The sequence below is a fragment of the Podarcis vaucheri genome (assembly GCF_965113315.1).
Source record: "Podarcis vaucheri genome assembly, chromosome: 4".
Taxonomy (NCBI): domain Eukaryota; kingdom Metazoa; phylum Chordata; class Lepidosauria; order Squamata; family Lacertidae; genus Podarcis; species Podarcis vaucheri.
In genome coordinates this window covers 34,359,924-34,374,753 of record NC_138762.1, presented here as the reverse complement: position 1 = coordinate 34,374,753, position 14,830 = coordinate 34,359,924, and the positions used below count along the sequence as shown (strand labels likewise).

The 14,830-nt window shown below is 44.7% G+C and overlaps 1 protein-coding gene across 13 annotated transcripts in view; it reads right to left on the bottom strand.

Annotated features, from left to right (window-relative positions):
- Positions 1-14,830, bottom strand: part of ZBTB20 (zinc finger and BTB domain containing 20) — a 511,117-nt gene that overhangs the window by 146,695 nt on the left and 349,592 nt on the right. The gene's annotated exons all lie outside the window — the stretch shown is intronic.

The window sequence follows — 14,830 nt, the reverse complement described above, 5'->3', positions numbered from 1 at the left end:
CTCACTACTTGCCTTGTCTATCTTGGTGCATGCTGGCTTTAAGACAACTTTAAAGGTTACTTAGTTTAACAGGATTTCCAGCCACTGCAGTGGAAGCATGGGCATTCTCCCAGTCACCTTATGTGGAATGCTTTATTCTGAGGAAGGACCCCCCTTGGCCCTTTCTCAGAGCAAGGCAGAGAGGAAGTGGAGGAACATCTGGGGAAAATGCCAGCACTAGCAGCAGCAAAACAAGAAAGATTAAAAAACCAAGAAAGTGAGGGGGGAGAGAAGAAGGAATAGGGTTGGGTGGCAGTCGCCAGGGGAAAAAGAGGAGGAGTGGGCATTGAAGACTCAAGACTTACTGGATGGGACTTGTAAATTTAATTAAGTACCCCCCTGCCTTTTGCCACTCAGACACCATAATTTGGGAGCTGGACAGGAAGGAGGATGCAAGACAACTCATAAAATATCTCTGTTGTTCACTGACGCTAATGGAGGCTTCCTCTTTAGATGGGTCTTCAGATCCTGGGTGGCAAAAACATTTGTCAAAGCTTTGTTGCAGAGCCAGTGCACAAGATTGTTGCTGAACTTTGGCAGGGATGGCAGCAACAGGAGGAATGGGATGATGGGGTGTTAGGAGGTGGTGTAATCTTTTGCACTAGTGTCATTGGTGAAAAACTGGGACACAGAAATAAATGAGAGGATATGCTTATATAGCCACAGAGAAGGAAGAAAGCTTGGCATGTTGAAGGCATGGGATATTGATTGCCCCAGAGAGTGAGAGATCACAGAAATTGCATTTCAGCTTGCAAGATGAATAAAGCTATAGCTGGACTGACAAGCCAGAAGAGATGTTATATGGTAGCTAGAAGGTTTCAATATTAGAACAGAGAGAGAGAAATACTGCAGGTATGTTATAGAAAGGGAAAATGTCAGTCCATGAGACTGAGTTTTGAATCATCTTCATCAAGAAAGTGACAGCATAATAATAGTGTCAAATGAGGCCATAAACTCTCCAAAACAGCATGGGTGACTGTAAAGCAAGGAATCTTCAACTGGCAGCTTTTGTGTAGAGTCAATGCATAGTCTCATTTACTATTTAAAATGGGAATAATCTCCTGCAACTACTAGAACCGAGGTTGTGTGTTCTACATGGTTCTATTATATATATGCGTGTATGTGTGGTCGTTTGCTTCTGATTAACAAAACTCTCCTTGGAAAATTATATTGAGCTATACAGTGTGATGGAGTACACCATATTAATGCTATAAAACATAGGCAAAGTACCTCTTGTTAAGCAGACAATCTGCTGCATACCCTTGCTACAGGCAACTTATTCAAGCAGACATTAAATGTGGATTGAGATTGCAGTGTGGTCATAGAAATCATTGTACATGCTAGATTCAGCAGAACATAGAAGACCAATCAACCATATTTGGAAGGATGGGATAAAAGAAAACCCTCACTTTTGTTGCCTTGGGGAACGACAGTCATCAGCTAGCTATTATTTAGGCCTACTTGATCTTTATGATATAATACTGGATGCTATTCCTTCCCTTTTGTACTTTCTGCATATTAATGAGTCATGCCTTATTGCTCAGGTAATAGCAGTAAACTTTGATGAATTTGGGCTTGTCCAAACTTTGGTTCTCCCATGCCTTGAAACCACAGGTCCGATCAGTTTTCCATTTGTCTTGTGCTTTCTAGGTAGGGTTTTCTGTTTGCCCCGTTGCTTTCCCTGGGAAAACCTACTCTCTACCACTGAATTGGAGCAAACATCAATCCACAGAAAACCCAATTGATGCTTGCTCTGATTCAGCGGTAAAGAACAGCTTTCCCCATGTGACAGTGGCAGGGCAAGCAGAAGTGTGGACAAGCCTAAAGATAAAGGAAAAGCGAAGGCAGACAATGATACCAACCCAAAATGACCTATTACACTGGCTTAGAATAACAGAATTGCAGAGTTGTAAGGGACCCCAAGAGTCATTTAGTCAAACCGCCTGCAATGCAGGAATTGCAATTAAAACATCCATGACAGGTGGCAACCCAACCCCTTTGGATTCGGTTAGTCAACCAGCTACAAATCTACCTAACCGTTACTTTGACCAACCCACATTCTGCCAGCTTCCTCGCAAGAATATCATGGGGAAATCTGTCAAAAGACTTACTGAAGAGATACGCTATGTCCACAGCATTTCCCTGATCCACCAAATTGGTAACTCCTTCAAAAAAAGAAATGAGATTAATCTGACGTGACTTATTTTTGTGAAACCCGTGCTGAGTCTTAGTAATCACGGTATTCTTTTCTAAGTGCTCAAAGACCAACTGTTGAATTATTTGTTCTAGGCCCTTTCCTGGTATCGATGTCAAGCTCACTGGTCGGTAGTTACCTGGATCTCCCCCCCCCCCTTTTGAAGATGGGGACAACATTTGTCTGCAGGGACCTCACCTGTTCTCCAATAATTCTCAAATATCATAGATAAAGGCTCTGAGATTATATCCACAAGCTCCTTTAATACCCTTGGATGGAGCCCATCAGGGCCTGATGATGTGGATTCATTTAATAAGTAGGTAGGTGTTCCCTTACTACCAGTTTTCTTAGCTTGGGCTGCAGCTCCCTCCTTAACATCATTTATTCTGTTATCACCAGATCCTTTCCTTTTGGGTGAAGACAGAGGCAAAGTAGGTGTTGAAAAGTTCTGCCTTCTGTCTGTCTTCTCTACACAGAGGACCCACCACTTGCTTGTTCTTTCTCTTGCTTCGGACATAGCCAAATAAACCTTTTATTATTATTTTTAACCTCTCTTGCAAGCCTGAGCTCATTCTGAGCTCTAGTTAGCCTGACCTTCACTTTGCAACTGTTGGCTATTCATGCTCCTCCTTTGTGATCTCCCCTTTCTTCCATTTCTTATACATGCCCTTCTTAACTCTCAGCTTGTGAACAAAATCTTTTATAACAATGGAGATCAATGGACATAATTAACAAATGCATCAGCACGATGGTGAATGTTTCTAATACTAAAAGGTAATCAAAAAGTTATATTAAAAAGAGAGGCCAACATAAAACTTTGCACCTAGAAACAAGAGTATGTTTCTCTGCTGCTGCTGCATCGTGAGTGTTGGAGAAGGCCTCTCCCTCCTCAGGCTCATTCCATCCGGCCTAGGGGGCGGGGCCCAGGCTCACCTTCGCCACAGCTTTAAGAGCCTCATTGGGGTCTGGGACATCGCTGCTGCTGTATCGTGAGTGTTGGAGAAGGCCTCTCCCTCCTCAGGCTCATTCCATCCGGCCTAGGGGGCGGGGCCCAGGCTCACCTTCGCCACAGCTTTAAGAGCCTCATTGGGGTCTGGGACATCGCTGCTGCTGCATCGTGAGTGTTGGAGAAGGCCTCTCCCTCCTCAGGCTCATTCCATCCGGCCTAGGGGGCGGGGCCCAGGCTCACCCCCGTAATAGCTTTAAGGACACTGGTGCTGCTGCAGCATATGTTAAACATGTTTATATATATATTAAGGTGTTTTAATTGTTTATTTTGTTGTACCACCGTGAACGGTGGTTTTTATCCATGTATTTTTGTTTTGTTCCGTTTTGTTTTGTTTTGGGGTCGGACATTGAGTGGGGTGGGGATTGGTTTTGTTTGGGCATAATTGTTTTGGTTGTTTTGTTTTCTATTTTATAAATGGAGGCTTGTATGAGGCCTGGGATTGCTACCGTGGAGGGGCGAGGGAGGTATGGCGGTGGGGGCAGATATTATAGGCGAAGGGGATCGAGATACGGATATGCTCGTACCCCTTCCAATCTGCGCCCCATCCCGAGGGACGAGGGTAGGGTGAGCAAGGATTACTCACCTCCTTCACTGGTGTTGTGCAATGCCAGGTCTATAGGCAACAAAACCGCTACCCTGCGAGATTTCTTTACCTCGCAGGGGGTTGACCTGGCTGTGTGACGGAGACCTGGGTGCGCGAAGGGGTAACTGTTACCTTACGAGAGATGGCGCCCCCGGGTTTCTCCGTCCTCCACCAGTCACGGACTGTGGGCCGGGGGGGAGGGGTGGCAGTATTAATCCGGGAAGATTGTTCTTTCAGGGCTCTACCATCGCCATCGATCCCCGGCATTGAATGTGTTGGCCTAGTGTGGGGCTCCGAGGAGAGCTTGGCTGTCTGGCTGGTGTACCGGCCACCTAGCGCACCAGCAGCCACCCTGTCAGGCCTGCTGGAGGCGGTGGCCGGCTGGGCCTTGGAGTTTCCTAACCTATTGGTATTGGGAGACTTCAACTTCCACGCTGATGCCACTCCCTCCTCACAGGCTCTGGACCTGGTGTCTTCCATGGCGACACTAGGGCTCTCCCAGTTTGTTTCGGGCCCCACACATCAAGCAGGCCACACGCTGGATTTGATCTTTGGCGCCGGTATAGATGTGATCATGTCTCCTTCGATGAAGGTGCCATGGTCTGATCACTACGCTCTGAAAGCCAGGATTGACTTTCCACCCCCACCCTGCTTAGGTGGCGAGCCGATTTGGGCTCGCCCGCAGAGGCTGATGGACCCTGATAGATTCCGTCAAGCCTTGCGGGACCTTGCTCCCCCTGGCGACTCATTGACTGAGCTTGTTGAGGGCTGGAATACCCAGCTCCTGGCAGCCATCGATGAGATCGCACTAAGCGCCCTCTGCGACCCCGCAGAAACCGGGCTCCCTGGTTTACCGAGGAGCTTCGGAAAATGAAGCGGGACCTCAGACGGCTAGAGCGAGTATGGCGGGGTGCCCGTGACGGAGCCTCAAGAACATCTTATAGGGTTTTTATGAAAACCTATGAGATGGCAGTGAAGGCCGCTAAGAAGTCTTACTTCTCGGCCTCCATTGCATCCGCTAGCTCTCGCCCGGCGCAATTATTTAGTATAATTCGGTCTTTAACGTCCCTTGAAGGACAGCCAAATTTAAATAACAATCTGACACACAGCTGTGAGGCATTTGCGAGCTTTTTTGCGGAGAAGGTCCTGTTGCTCCGCCATGACCTCCCTGCCAATTTGGATACAATAAAGGAACTGGAGGCCCCTCGACTGTCCTCGGTCCAGTATTGGACCACTTTGACCGGATATCTCCAGCCGATGTGGACAGATTCCTCCAAGCTGGAAAGCCCACCACCTGTCCTCTTGACCCGTGCCCGTCATGGCTGATTAGAGCGTGTCCAGACGAGGTGCGGGCCCCCCTGGGGGATATCATCAATTTGTCCCTTGGCACCGGGATATTCCCAGGGGAACTGAAGGAGGCAGTGGTGCGTCCGCTCTTAAAGAAAACATCGTTAGATCCCTTAGATCTATCCAATTACTGCCCGGTCTCGAATCTTCCATTCCTGGGTAAGGTGATTGAGAGAGCGGTTGCTGAACAGCTTGGTAGGTTTCTGGATGAAACATCTGCTTTGGATCCATTCCAGTCCGGCTTCCGTTCTGGTCATGGGACCGAGACGGCTCTGGTCGCCCTAACAGATGATCTCCGCAGGCAGCTGGATCGAGGCGGGTCGGGGCTGCTGATTCTTCTAGATCTGTCAGCAGCCTTTGACATGGTCGATCACGAACTCCTGGACCACCGCCTTGCCGACGTGGGGATCCAGGGCACAGTCCTTCAATGGCTGCGCTCGTTTCTCTCTGATCGGGGACAGAGGGTGGCGCTTGGGGGGGAATTGTCATCGCGTCACTCCTTGGTGTGTGGAGTGCCTCAGGGTGCGATTCTCTCCCCGATGCTTTTTAACATCTTTATGCGCCCCCTCGCCCAGCTTGTCCGGAGTTTTGGGCTGGGTTGCCATCAGTATGCTGATGACACCCAACTCTATCTGTTGATGGATGGCCATCCTAACTCGGCCCCAGACACACTGACCAGATGTCTGGAAGCTGTGGCTGGATGGTTACGTGGGAGCCGGTTGAAGTTAAATCCTTCGAAGACAGAGGTCCTCTGGCTGGGGCGGGACGATATGGGATCGAGGGGGCAACTCCCATCTCTTGCGGGGGTGCAATTAGTGCCAGCACCGTCCGTTAAGAGTTTGGGTGTAATCTTCGATACCTCCCTCTCTATGGAGGCGCAGATTACAGCTATAAGAAAGGCGGCATTTTTCCATCTCCGCCAAGCTAAGCAGTTGGCCCCTTATCTCTCTCGCCCTGACCTAGCCACTGTGATCCATGCGACGGTCACCTCCAGACTGGATTATTGTAACTCACTCTACGTGGGGCTGCCCTTGAGACTGACCCAGAAACTCCAGCGGGTGCAGAATGCCGCGGCGAGACTCCTTATGGGGTCCTCGCTGCGAGATCACATTCATCCGGTATTATACCAGCTGCACTGGCTCCCGGTGGAGTACAGGATCAGGTTTAAGGTGCTGGTTTTAACCGTTAAAGCCCTATACGGCCTAGGACCCTCGTACCTACGGGACCGCCTCTCCTGGTATGCCCCACAGAGAAACCTACGGTCTACAAATAATAACACCCTCAAGGTCCCAGGCCTCAGAGAGGTTAGGCTGGCCTCAACTAGAGCCAGGGCCTTCTCGGCTGCAGCTCCAACCTGGTGGAATGCTCTGGCACAAGAGACTAGGGCCCTGCGGGACTTGACATCTTTCCGCAGGGCCTGCAAGACAGAGTTGTTCCGCCAGGCCTTTGGTCAGGGCGCAGCCTGACTCCCTCCTCTGGCAACCTGCACAGAATTTTGTTTAATCGGTTGCCATCAATTTGATTTTAACTAATTTTTATAATGAAATTTTTAGAATGTGTTATTATTTGATTGTTTATTTGATTGTTGTTAGCCGCCCTGAGCCCGGCTCAGCTGGGGAGGGCGGGATATAAATAAAATTTATTATTATTATTATTATTATTATTATTATTATTATTATTATTATTATAATGGCTACCCTAGAACCTTTTACTGCCTGGAACAGGGAAACAAGTAATGCTTTTCACCAGTAGCATAAGCCAAGTTGTATAGTTCTGTATTCAAGGCCAACCAATATATTTTGGCACCTGCCCTGTCATGAATCCCAATATCCACTGCCTAGAATCGTATTCTCACTCTGCCTAATGATATGGTTGGCCCTTAGGACTATTGAAGTGAAGAAAATGATGATTCATCTCCTATTAAAATCATGCAACAGAAAGAGACACAAGGTCAAATTCAATACTCCTATTTGTCGACAACATTATGGACTTCATTTTAACAAAGAATAGGATTTGACCCATTAAAATGCTAGGATGTAACTTTGAAAAAAACCATACAGCACTGTTTCCACCAGAGACATACTTAACCTAATTACATTGCATTAACATGGTAGATAAATCCAGGACACACTGCTATTGTATAATATGCACAAAAATTAAAATCTATGAAAATTGAACTTCTTTCCAGTACTTCATGCAATAAGTGGAATAATCATCTGACTTGTATGATACGCCTCCCTTTGCTCTTATGTCATATATTTTCAGTTTGAAATTAATGTAAAATGCTTCATGAAGCCAAAACAGAGAGAGATCCAATTAAACTTGACAATGTTATTTATTTTTTAAGCATCTTTTAGTAGCTGAATAATTGAACCTAAACACAAGTTCCCAAATGTAAAAACACAGTATTTGTTTTCTATAAAGCAATTAATAGTGAATGTGTGAACCACTGAAACCTTACTCAAAAGTTATCGGCAAAAAGAAACAACAGATATATAAATGGGGGTGCAAGGCCCATGCATTTTGTCCCACTCCACGGTCATACTGTTCTGTTGGCCCCTCACATACGGAGCAGTAGGTTTTGAAACTGCATATCTGTGTAGATTCACCACCTGATTTACAACTCGAATCCTTCCAGGGTCCTAATTTGTGTAGGTAGCACTCATTGATAGAAAAGGCTCCTACTTCAGTTAGCAGGTACAATGTGCATTCAGGTTTTTCAGTGCTTTAGAAAGATGGGTTGTTTTTAAAATTTCTCTGTCCACAAGAGCAAGGGCTCTTGTGCTAATGGATGGGTGAGTTTTAATGTTGCACAACAGAGGAGTCCAATGAAACAGATGTGAAGCTTCTTGCACAACAGACTCGACTGTCTATTGTACTATTGTTGTTGTTGTTAAAATTTATATACTTCCCTATCCCCACAGGTTTCAGGGCAGTTCACAAGACATCAGGGTGGTTCACAACAAAGAAGTTACCAGCAACCTACTCATGCATTCTCTTCCATGTCAGTGTTCTGCTGGTGGAAAACATTTCCCAAGGACAAGTATAACATGAAGTGATTTTACTTACTGCTACATTGGATACAGTCCTATGAACTGATGTGTGTGTGTGTGTGTGTGTCCCCTACATAGTTAAGAAAGAGAGATGGCATTTTTTTTAAAAAAAATGTACTAGATCTTTCCAATCTGAAATAAAAAGAAGGGCCTAAAACTATTTTGATTATGGGAAGAAAAATGTCCCTGTGTGTTTGACACAGTCAGAAACAATTACAACACAATTAAATTGAGGATTTTAGTGGATAAAATTGTTACCTCCGTAGATTAATGAACAATAATAATCCATGCTTCTGAATTGATCATGTGGGCTAACATTTAATGTGTTATCCGTAAAAGTTACTATTTATCTTACCCCATGATTGAATTATAAGCTAACCTACAATTTAGGAAAGCCAAGGATTCCTTTATGTAGGTTTATATTGCTGTGAAGGAATCAGGACAAAGGAAGATCCCAACTGAAATAAGAAAACCAAAGAGACTGGCTATAGATAAAATGAATTATATATTGGGACGCGGGTGGCACTGTGGGTAAAACCTCAGTGCCTAGGACCTGCTGATCGTAAGGTCAGCGGTTTGAATCCCCGCGGCGGGGTGAGCTCCCGTCGTTCGGTCCCAGCTCCTGCAGTTCGAAAGCACCCCTAAGTGCAAGTAGATAAATAGGTACCACTTTATAGCGTGAAGGTAACGGCGTTTCCGTGCGCTGCGCTGGTGCTGGCTCGCCACAGCAGCTTCATCACGCTTTCCACGTAACCCGGAAGTATCTTCGGATGGCGCCGGCTCCCGGCCTCTTGAGTGAGATGAGCGTGCAACCCTAGAGTTGGACACGACTGGCCTGTACGGGCAGGGGTACCTTTACCTTTAATATTATATATTATATAATATTATATAATATTCACTGTTATATTAGCCAGGATCCTACTGAACTGTCCTGCGTGACTCATAAGAAACTGCATAGGCAGCTTAACCTGTTACTTGCTACAAAGTATCGTGACCTAGGGACCTGGCTATGCGTGGTAGTGGAGTTTGTTTGTTTGTTTAGACTTATATACTGCCCTTCATCCTAAGAGCTCAAAGCGATGCACAAGATAAAAATAAAAGGCAAAAACACAAATAGTTAAAATGAAAACAACAAAACAACAAACCCCTCCCACAAACACATTTAAAAGGCCGTAGACTATTAATCAGCCCCAAGGCCTGGTTGAAGAGGACCGTTTTCACCTGACAACTTAAGATATATCATGAAGGCGCCAGACGAACCTCCCTGGGGAGGGCATTCTGTAAACAGGGAGCCACTGCAGAAATGGCTTGTCCTCATGTTGCCACCCTCAGGACTTCACATGGAAGAGGCACATGAAGGAGAGCCTCAGATGATGAACTGCCTGTAGCTCATTCAGGCTTGCAGCACACATCCCTGCCACCATCCTATAATTCGGGAGATGAGTCCCTTCCAGTACCTCTTTCTCTTCAGTCTGGCAGAACCCACAGACTGCAAAGTGAAGTGTGAGCCAGCTTCTACCACACTCCAAGTCTGGATAGCATGCATAAGACTTCAGCTGGCTCTAGCTCCCTGAAGACGGTATCTATACTCGCTTTTTTGGCAGGAACTGCCGAAGGTCCTGTATGCTCTCTAACTGAGCTAGATACTATCTGCTTCCCTTGTGAGCCTCAAGAAGCGACAGAACTGGACAAGATTCACTTGCCATTCTGTGATAGAAAGATTATGCAAAATATACAAAAGAGTGTGACACAAAGGCTAGTTTAAAATGTGTTTTTTTCTTCCCTGTAGCAATTATGCATTATGAGACTTCCTTCCTGTTACAACGGCAAGGTAAAAATTTGGTCGTCTGTCATTGACTGCTGTTAACATGTCACAGTGCAATTACATGCCTCATGTGTATTAATAGTAATATTGACTAAAATAGACTAATGAAATATCTGAACAGCAGTGATTAACATTTTAAATTATCCGGTCATTTCTGTGAGACCAATCTACTCTAGCTGAAATCTGTAAAAATATAATAATAATATTCATTTCTGTGCAAGTAGGATCAATCAGAAAAAAGGATAAAAGGAAACTCTTCTTTACCCTATCACTCCTCTTTTCTTTACTACAGACAGTTTGAACTGTGTCAGTGAACTCATCTAGAAGATTTTTCTCTCGAATCTCCACAGTAAAATTGCCTGACTGTTTTTTCAGAATCAGGCTGCTAAGAGTTTGATTCACACTGTTTTGAATGCTGTAGGTCTGCTGATTTTAACGGTGGTGGATTCTTTAATCAGATGTGGTGAGTTCTACATAACACTACATGCTAAGATTTAGACAGATTGCCTACGGGTCAAGGATCAAATTTTCAAAAGGGGTTGTTGTCCCCATCTTCAAAAGGATGGGGTTGAGAGAAGATGACCGGTAACTACTGACTGGATAGCTTGAAATCAATACCAGGAAAAGTCCTAAAACAGATAATTAAATAGTCAGTCTGTGGGTACTTAGAAAAGGATGCTTTGATTGTTGAGACCCAGCATGGATTTTTGATTATTATTATTTTAATAGCCTTACAAGCTTGGTGGATTAGGGGAATGCAGTGGACATGGTGTATCTTGATTTCAGTATGGCTTTTGGCAAAGTCCCCCATCACAGGGTTCTGTCTTGGGCCCGGTCTTATTCAACATCTTTATCAACGACTTGGATGATGGACTCAAGGGCATCCTGATCAAATTTGCAGATGACACCAAACTGGGAGGGGTGGCTAACACCCCAGAGGACAGGATCACACTTCAAAACGACCTTGACAGATTAGAGAACTGGGCCAAAACAAACAAGATGAATTTTAACAGGGAGAAATGTAAAGTATTGCACTTGGGCAAAAAAAATGAGAGGCACAAATACAAGATGGGTGACACCTGGCTTGAGAGCAGTACATGTGAAAAGGATCTAGGAGTCTTGGTTGACCACAAACTTGACATGAGCCAACAGTGTGACGCGGCAGCTAAAAAAGCCAATGCAATTCTGGGCTGCATCAATAGGAGTATAGCATCTAGATCAAGGGAAGTAATAGTGCCACTGTATTCTGCTCTGGTCAGACCACACCTGGAGTACTGTGTCCAGTTCTGGGCACCACAATTCAAGAAGGACACTGACAAACTGGAACGTGTCCAGAGGAGGGCAACCAAAATGGTCAAAGGCCTGGAAACGATGCCTTATGAGGAACGGCTAAGGGAGCTGGGCATGTTTAGCCTGGAGAAGAGGAGGTTAAGGGGTGATATGATAGCCATGTTCAAATATATAAAAGGATGTCACATAGAGGAGGGAGAAAGGTTGTTTTCTGCTGCTCCAGAGAAGCGGACACGGAGCAATGGATCCAAACTACAAGAAAGAAGATTCCACCTAAACATTCGGAAGAACTTCCTGACAGTAAGAGCTGTTCGACAGTGGAATTTGCTGCCAAGGAGTGTGGTGGAGTCTCCTACTTTGGAGGTCTTTAAGCAGAGGCTTGACAACCATATGTCAGGAGTGCTCTGATGGTGTTTCCTGCTTGGCAGGGGGTTGGACTCGATGGCCCTTGTGGTCTCTTCCAACTCTATGATTCTATGATTCTATGATTCTATATTCTTGAGGAGAAGCTGATTAAACGTGGACTAGCCAAGGTGATTGCTAGGTGGGTTTGTAGCTGGTTGACAGCCCAAAGAATGCTCACTTCAAATATCTAAAGGGCTATCACATGGAGAATGGAGCAAACTTCAAATATCTAAAAGGCTATCACATGGAGAATGGAGCAAACTTGTTTTATCCTGCTCTGGAGGGTAGGACTCAAACCAATGGCTCCAAGTTACAAGAAAGGAGATTCTGACTGAACATCAGGAAGAACTTTCTGACAATAAGATCTGTTCAACAGTGGAACAGGCTCTCATGAAAGCTGGTGGACTCCCCTTCCTTGGAGGTTTTTAAGCAGAGGTTGGATGGTCATCTGTAAGATATGATCCGGTTGAGAGACCTGCAGTGCTAGGGGTTGGACTAGATCAGAGGTGGCCAACTCCCAAAAGACTGTGATCTACTTTCAGAATTAAAATCTGGCAGTGATCTACCCCCATTTTGGGGGGTTCAGCTCATCGTTGTTGACCTTTTCTTGGGAGCAGGAAAAGTGAGTGACTAATTTTGGTAACCTTTTTGGGGGGAGCACTGTCAAAATACTTTTCTTATGGTGGACAACAGAAACTTATATAGAGATTTCTTGGGAGAGAGTTGCATAAAAGCACTCACAAAACTGTATGCCACACAAACTCCTTTGCTCACTCCTTTAACCTACCTATCAAGATTTCTTAAAAAATACATGCCTTCATCCATTGTTAGTGTGACACCTGAGTCACCATTTTGGTAACCAAAGCTGCACACAAGCCAAAGCTGCACACAAACCACCTTGAAATCAAACCTTGCTGCAAAACAATGCCACCGCCAATGGAGGCTGGGACCTGCCCCACGTAAGGAAGCTGAAGCACCAATGGCTCAATTACCCTGTTTGTTAAATTAAAATGTACAATGATTATTTTTAAAAAATATTTATTTATTCCTTTTAATTAATTTTCCATTATTATTTAAAGCAGTAGCACTGGAAACTTTAGCAAGAGCATGCACACCCAGAAGGCAGAGGAAAATAACAACCCAACCAGCGCCTGACTCCTGGCCCCACGTGGCTTCAGTTTTAAAATGCACCAACAATCAATGAAGGGCCCAATAGTGCTGGTATCCAATTCCTGAATTCTTTGATTACTGAAGGCCACGTTATGTAAGCAGCAAACAAAACCAGCCTCAAAAAACAGCTTTTTAGTCAACAGAAAAACTTTCCCCCACACAAACACAGAAAGAAGAAGAGTTTGGATTTGATATCCCGCTTTATCACTACCTGAAGGAGTCTCAAAGCAGCTAACAATCTCCTTTTCCCTTCCTCCCCCACAACAAACACTCTGTGAGGTGAGTGGGGCTGAGAGACTTCAAAGAAGTGTGACTGGCCCAAGGTCACCCAGCAGCTGCATGTGGAGGAGCGGAGACACAAACCCGGTTCCCCAGATTACGAGTCTTCCGTTCTTAACCACTACACCACACTGGCTCTCAGTCAAGCCAAATGGCTGAAAAACTGAGTTTCCCAGGATCCTCAGCCCTTGCAAAGGAACTACTCACCATCCCAAGCTCCCTCGCAACGACGAAGCCCAGCAAATGCAGAAACTGGGACAGACGCCTGTTCCTCTCTTGTGGGCACGATGCAGTGTGGATACAAGAAGCGGGCAGGCGAGGAAGGATGAGATCCCAGGCAAGGTCTAAGACCTTCCTAGTCACAATGCAGGAGACCTACAGAGATCCACACTGGAAACTGGCAAGGGAAGGAAGAGGGATTGTCCCAGGTGTGGGCTGTTTAAATGGGCAAGGGGCGGACCCAGGGAAGCCCATGGTCAGCCCTCGGATTCGCCCCCTGGCTCTGCCCAAGTCTCAGCCTGCATCCCCATTTGACCAAGCAGGGTGCAGGCTAGGATCCGGTCTCTGATAGGTAGATCGCGATCAACCTGTTGGACATGCCTGGACTAGATGAACCTTAGGATCCTTTACAACTCTACGATTCTAAGCATCCTTTCTAAGCTATGTGACTTCCCCTATTTATTCTGGGTTAAGACTTAATGCTGTATCAAATTGATTTAATAAGTTTATGAATTCAAATAGTTAAATAAATTATTTTTGTGCTTGATACCTGTATCTGAACATCTTTAAGTTTTCTTCCTTAACAATAGGTGACCAAAAAGAATTTCAGCTGTTTTGTTATCTTCTTACTAAGCACAAGATAAATATTTATTAAGAATCTAAAGTGACTGTATGAGGATTCAGTAGAACATAATTCAAATGTACATATGATTCCACACAGAGGCAAAGTGTGAAAGAATCCACATTCTCAATAAAACTGACTGATACAGCTTTAAGAAAAACAAAGGAAAATAAAGTCCATCTTTTAAATGGATAAAGGCACTGAACTGAAACATTCCATGGATATCTCCACCCACAAAAAAGTCTAATTATGGTTTTCACAGAAATCAATGAAAGACAGATGCAATAAAAGCAGTTCTGTATCTTCAAACTGAACTCCAATTAACATCCATCAGGAATTTCCAGCTGTCTAAAAAGAATCCTCAATCAAGAGAAAGGCTCTGTGCAAAGCACCTTTGAGAAAAGCATCTTCAAAGAAAGAGCTGGAGAGTACTCTTGTAGAAGCATCATATCACTGCTTGTGCAGGCAAGAAGGTTGAAATAACTGTGAATGAAGAAAGTTTGAAGAAAGCACCACAAGGAGTTAAGTTTATCTTTACTCATAAGTCAGCTACCTGATTTGGTGAAAGTATTTTGATTTAACAGTGACAGGATATAGTATTAATTATAATTTGTAATGACACTAGCTGCAAAAAACCCCAAAACCCTTTGTAAAGAAATTTGGAAGGGCTATTATCTATTGAAACTGGTATGCCTCTTTTCTATTGTTAGCCATTAATAAATCAATCAGTTTTATTTACAATTTTATGAGGGGTTTAACACTCCAAACAAAGATATATATTAAAACAAATAATCC